The 6,873-nt window shown below is 49.8% G+C and overlaps 1 pseudogene; it reads left to right on the forward strand.

Annotated features, from left to right (window-relative positions):
* The first annotated feature begins 1,929 nt into the window (after nucleotides 1-1,929).
* Nucleotides 1,930-2,068, forward strand: LOC123109280 (uncharacterized; annotated as a pseudogene).
* The last annotated feature ends 4,805 nt before the right edge of the window (nucleotides 2,069-6,873 follow it).

Genomic DNA, 6,873 nt, shown 5'->3' on the forward strand with positions numbered 1-6,873 from the left:
GGTGCGACATATGCCAAAGGATGGCTTATCATGATGGGGGCGAGTAGAACGTCACCGGTGCCTGGAAACGGGATAAGGCGAAGGCATGCACGCCGGCGAACCTTACCCAGCTTCGGGGCTCTCCGGGGAGATAATACCCCTACTGCTGCTCTGCGGGGTCTCCGCATGATCACTATGGCAAAGTGTGCACACGGTTGCTCCTTGAGCTATTTCCTGGAGGTAGGAGAAGGCAAGGCTAGCTCTCTCCTCCCTATATGATCTGGTCTAGTGCTAATGGATTCGAACCCTTTGCATGGGTGCCCTGGGGGTTTATATAGGCCTACCCCCTCAGGGGTACAATGGTAATCCGGCAGGGTGCGGGCCCAGCCATCAGTTTCTCCGGCTTCCGTCTTCTCCGCCGACTGCTGGGGCCTGCCAACTGGCGGGCCCCGCCGACTGGTCCGGTACGGCGCCGACAGGCCGTGTCCGCCGCTGGCGGGTCTTGCCGGCTGCAGATTACTGTAGCCATGCTTCTAATGACGCGGGCTTGGTCATGGGGTCGTGGCAACAGCCCCGCTGCCTGGCGGGCGATCACTATTGCCACTCCCTGTCACATCTGGTTAATGGCGTGTGGGCCCCGGGGGAGGGGCTGGCCGACTCTCGGGGGTCGACTCCCAACGGGTCCGACTGGTGGGACTCTCGCCGTCTTCTGGACTCGCGCTGATGGGTGGGACCCGCCGCCTCAGGGTCATACAGACAAGTCGTCGTGGGTGCAGGATTCTGCCTGCTGGTGCTGGTGTCAGGGCCGGCATGGCAACAGTGCCGCGCCGGATGGAGATCTCCGTGGGTACGGCGTACTGTGGCCATGCTTGCCTCTGGAAAGGGGTGGGAGTGGGCTTTACTGTAGCCACTCCCCGTCCCTTCCCTCTTGATGAGGGCATGGGGTTTGTTGGAGTTGCGGGCCGACTCCCAAGGCCGGCTTCTCTAGAAGTCGCTAGTTAGGAGTCGGCTCATCCTGTAGTCGTCCCCGGGACTCGGCCGCGAGTGTGCAGTTGGTTGCCTTTCCGCCGACTCCTCAGAAGGCGGCTCTTCGTCCTGGGTTCTTGAGGGGCGCAACCTGCCCCGATGTCTTGAAAGGTTCAGGGACCCGGGTTAGCCTACCCGTGGCCCATTACTCCGACAGAATGTAAGCGGGCTCTCATGTTAACAGATAGGTTTGTAGCTGTGTAACATGACATATGTGTCACGATTGTGTATGCTTGTGCGTTGTGTAATCTAGGCAGGTGGTTACAGTAGATATGATCTCATCTCATGTATAGATTGGAGTATGGGTCAAGACTACCAACTACCTGCCGATCTTTGTAAACTTGTTGAGCTATATAACATGCATGCGTCCCTGCAGGGTTGCATATGCTTCCACATCTTAGTTTTACATGGTAACCAGAGCCATCCTCGAGCACATCCATGTCAGTGTCTTCAAGCTCCTTCCCATCCTCGCCATTCCTGCACGCCGCCACTGAGAAGCTCACGAAGGGCAACCAAGCCCTGTGGCGGGCGACGGTGCTCTCGGCCATCCGGGGAGCACAGATGGCCAAGTACCTCGACGTCGAGCAGCCACCACCTCCCATGCAGATCGATGTGGCCTTGTCTGATGGCAAGACGACGGCAAAGGCGCCGAACCCTGATTTCCAAACCTGGTATGCACAAGATCAACAAGTCCTCTCCTATCTCCTGACGACTCTCCCTCGTGAGATAGCTATCCAGGTCGCCTCGTGCCACACCTCTGCTGAGCTCTGGAACACGATGGAAGGGATGCTTGCATCTCACACATGTTCCCAGACCACCAATGTTCGGATCGCCCTCACCAACTTGCAGAAGGGCAAGTCCTCCATCACCGACTACATCGGGAAGATCAAGTCCCTCTGCGACGAACTAATCGCCGCAGGAAAGAAGGTGGACGATGACAACATCGTCTCTCACATCCTAGCCGGGCTAGATGAAGACTTCGACCCGGTGGTGTCCGCCATGTCTTCCCGGGTGGAGTCGGTGACTATGGCCGAGTTGTTTTCATAGCTGCTAAGCTTCAAAACGAGGCTCAATCTTCACGGCGGAGGATCACAGTCCTCTGCCAACACCGCTACCCGAGGCCGTAGAAACGGCGGTGGCGGTGGTGATCGCGGTCGCAGACAAGGCGGCAATGGTGGTGACCGCGGCGGGCGCAACGGCTACTCCAAACCTGGAGGGCGCGACAGTGGACACGGCGGCAACAATGGCGGCGGAGGCAACTACAACAACAATCATGCCTCTGCCCCTAGGGTCCAGTGCCAGATCTGTGGCAAGATAGGCCATCCAGCCTAGAAGTGCTGGAAGCGCTACAATGAATCCTACCAAGGGATGGAGGAGAAGTCGGCCAACCTTGTCGCACGTCAGTACGGGGTGGACATGAACTGGTACCTGGACAGTGGTGCCACCGATCACATCACAGGAGATCTGGAAAAGTTGACCGTGCGTGAACGCTACACTAGAAACGAGCAGATTCATACTACTAGTGGATCAGGTATGGTTATCAAACATATTGGTCATTCAACTATTCATACTCCTGATCGAGATCTCATCCTAAATAATATTCTTCATGTACCGCAAGCCAACAAAAGCCTAATCTCTGCTAGCCGCCTTGCTGTTGACAATGATTCCTTTGTTGAAATTCATCCTACTCTTTTCTTGTCAAGGAACGGGGAACGAAGAAGGTGCTCCTTCGAGGCAGGGGTAGAAGAGGACTCTACCCAGTTAGGCACACGGGATCCGACGCCAAGAAGCACATGCTCAGTGCCACCAAGCTATCTTCGGATAGGTGGCACCAGCGTTTAGGCCACCCATCTCCTCTTATTGTTAGCAAAGTCATTAGCAAGAATAATCTCCCGTGTGCAAATTCTTACAATAAAGATTCTATATGTGACGCCTGTCAAAAAGGAAAAAGTCACTAGTTGCCTTATCCTAAGTCAATAAGTGAATCAAAATTTCCTTTAGAACTTGTGTTTTCTGATGTTTGGGGTCCTGCTGTTGAAACAGTAGGAAGGAAGAAATATTATGTGAGTTTCATTGACGATTTCAGTAAACTCACTTGGATATACTTGATCAAACACAAGTCTGAAGTCTTTCAAAAGTTTCATGACTTTCAGCATCTAGTAGAGCGTCAATTTGATCGCAAGATCCTTGCCCTACAAACAGACTGGGGAGGGGAGTATGAAAAGTTGAACTCCTTCTTCACCAAGATAGGCATATATCACCACGTCTCGTGCCCTCATGCTCACCAACAGAACGGGTCACCTGAGAGAAAACATCGACATATTGTCGAAGTGGGTCTATCTCTTCTTGCTCAAGCCTCTATGCCCTTAAAATTTTGGGATGAGGCCTTCATTGCCGCAACCTATTTGATAAACCGAATTCCTAGCAAAGTCCTCAAGTTTGAGACAACCATTGAAAAACTATTCCATGAAAAACCCAACTATTCCATTCTTCGGATCTTTGGGTGTGCCTGCTGGCCGAATCTTCGACCCTACAATAACCACAAGCTTCAATTCCATTCTAAGCAATGTGTTTTCCTTGGGTATAGCAATCTCCACAAAGGGTTTAAATGTCTTGACATATCCACTGGCGTGTTTATATCTCCAGAGATGTAATCTTTGATGAAAATATCTTTCCTTTTGCTAGTCTCCGCCCAAACGCTGGCGCTCGTCTTCGTGCTGAAATTTTATTACTTCCTCCAGAGTTATTAAATCCTTCTGATCATGGGGGTGAATGTTATGCTGATGATCATGTGTTTAATAACCCTAATCCTGCCACTAATGGAGACTGTGCTGATGAAAACATTGAAAAAACAGTGCTCCAGACCATGATTTTATGCAGCGCCAAATATGTACAGGCGCCAGACACGAGGTTGATTCGGCTGGCAGCACTGATCCCGAGCGATTCGGTGCAGAAGAAGCAGGCGGGACCTGCGCGGATCCCAGGAGTGATTCGCCACCGCCAACACCGCGTGGTGGATCTGGCGCATCAGTGCGCGCCACGTAGTCCGGCACGCCAGTGCGGTTGGGCAGGGGTGACACACCCGTGTCGTCACGTGGGACGTGTCAAGAGCCGGCTGGGGCTGGGGCGTCGGCCCCACAGAGCAATGATGGCTCCGTCAGTCCCATGCGGGTCCGTGACCGCAGGTCGCCATCGCCAACCGACAACCTACGGGAGACCGCAGATCCACAACAGGCCGAGCACGCGGCTGTCGAGGGAGATTCGCCGCCGCCATCCACGTCAGGACGAGGAACGGGATCCTCTGTGGCTGCTACCGGATCTGCTGTGGCTACACCAACTATAACCATACGAGTCACTTGTTCACAGCGAGGTATTACCAAACCACTAGTGCCCAAGGATGGCACGGTCAGGTATGATAAACACTTTAAGTTTGCAAACTTTGCAACTACTGGTGAGCCACAGAATGTGTTAGAAGCCTTGCATGATAAAAATTGGAAAAATCCTATGAGTGTTGAGTATGATGCATTAATGAAGAACAACACCTGGCACTTAGTTCCACTGAAGCCGGGGAGGAATATTATAGACTGTAAATGGGTATACAAAATTAAAAAGAAGGTAGATGGAACAATAGATAGATATAAAGTTAGATTAGTAGCTAAGGGTTTCAAACAGCATTATGGCATTGATTATGAGGACACCTTCAGTCCGGTAGTGAAGGATGCTACTATCAGACTTGTTCTATCTGTTGCTGTTTCCAGGGGATGGAATCTTCGCCAATTGGATGTTCAGAATGCATTTCTACATGGCGTTCTCGAGGAAGAGGTCTATATATGCGGCAACCACCAGGCTTTGAGAACAGATCCAAACCTAACCATGTATGCAGGTTGGATAAAGCCTTGTATGGTTTAAAACAAGCACCAAGGGCATGGTATTCAAGACTGAGTCTTAAGTTACAACAGCTTGGATTCTGTCCATCAAAGGGAGATACTTCCTTATTCTTCTTCAAGAAAGGCAAGGTGATCATATACATGCTTATTTATGTTGATGACATAATTGTAGCAAGCTCCTCATAAGATTCCACGTTAGCTTTGCTAAGAAACTTAAAAAGAGAATTTGCTTTGAAAGATTTGGGAGAGCTGCACTACTTCCTAGGCATTGAGGTAAAGAAGGTGCGGGATGCTATTTTACTCACTCAAGAGAAATATGCTTCTGATATTTTGAGTCATGTAGGAATGAAGGATTGTAAACCTTCTAGTACACCTATGTCAACCACAGAAGAGTTGTCATTGAATGAGGGCAAACTGCTAAGTCCAGAAGAAGGAAAAAAATATCGAAGTATAGTTGGAGCACTTCAATATCTTACACTAACAAGACCTGACATATCTTTTTCAGTTAATAAGGTATGTCAGTTTTTGCATGCACCAACCTCTTTACATTGGACCACTGTGAAGAGAATACTGAGATATATTCAGGGGAGCATGGGAGTAGGACTAAGCATATGCAGGTCTCCATCAACTACATAAAGTGCCTTCTCTGATGCAGATTGGGCAGGATGCCCAGATGACAGGAAGTCCACAGGGGGCTTTGCAGTGTCTCTTGCCTCCAATCTTGTGTCATGGCAAGCAAAGAAGCAAGCAACTGTCTCAAGATCCAGCACCGAGGCAGAGTACAAGTCACTAGCAAATGCTACTGCTGAGGTAATATGGGTGGAAATGCTACTTGATGAATTGGGTGTCTACAGGCCACATGTGTCACGCTTATGGTGTGATAATCTAGGAGCAACGTATCTTTCCGCAAATCCTGTGTTTCATCCAAGAACGAAACATATAGAGATTGATTTTCATTTTGTCCGAGAAAGAGTTGCTCAGAAAAAGTTAGAGATAAGGTTCATTCCAACTGGAGATCAAGTAGCTGATGGTTTCACTAAACCACTGCAAGTTCGATAGCTCCAAGCCTTCAGAAACAATTTAAACCTTGATGTGTTGAGATTGAGGGAGGATGTTAACAGATAGGTTTGTAGTTGTGTAACGTGACATATGTGACATGGTTGTGTATGCGTGCGCGTTGTGTAATCTAGGCAGGTGGTTAGAGTAGATATGATCTCATCTCATGTATAGCTTGGAGTATGGGTCAAGACTACCAACTACCTGCCGATCTTTGTAAACTTGTTGAGCTATATAACATGCACGCGTCCCTGCAGGGTTGCATACGCTTCCACATCTTAGTTTTACATCTCATACAAGAGCCATCTGCTGCACGTGCTCCTAGGCACTATGTGAGAGTGAAAAGTGGGTCATATATTAGTAAAGTAACACATACTTATAGCTAATTGTTATACATATTGGCTATAGATGGCATGGCACTTTCTTATAGCCAATAGTTGTCTATACTATTAAACATGGTCTAAAGCTTTCAGACATGCGTTTTTTCACTCATCCTCGTATCTCTTGAGGAAGAGCATTGAGCCTCTGATCATCGATCAACACTCCAGGAACCCAATGCTTAGCTGTGCTGCCGGAGATGGGCGTGAGGTGACACTGATCGCGTCGCGGCCAAGGTGTAGAACCCCAAGATTCTCGTAGCCGCCGACGAGGCCGGTGTAGTTGTCGTCGAAGGAGAGCACGGTCACTAGTAGAAAAAGGGTCAAACGTGAAGCACATTAGTGCCGGTTTCATTTTGGCCCGGTACTAATGGTACCATTAGTGCCGGTTCGAACGGATTTGCATTAATGTCGGTTCGTGTTGAACCTTTAGTAGCGGTTCGTGCCACGAACCGGTACTAAAGGGGTGGTGGCAGGCTGGCGTCAGGCCGAGGCCCCACGATCACCTTTAGTACCGGTTCGTGGCACGAACCGGTACTAAAGGTCTA

Source organism: Triticum aestivum, chromosome 5A (genome assembly GCF_018294505.1).
Source record: "Triticum aestivum cultivar Chinese Spring chromosome 5A, IWGSC CS RefSeq v2.1, whole genome shotgun sequence".
NCBI classification, from domain to species: Eukaryota; Viridiplantae; Streptophyta; class Magnoliopsida; order Poales; family Poaceae; genus Triticum; species Triticum aestivum.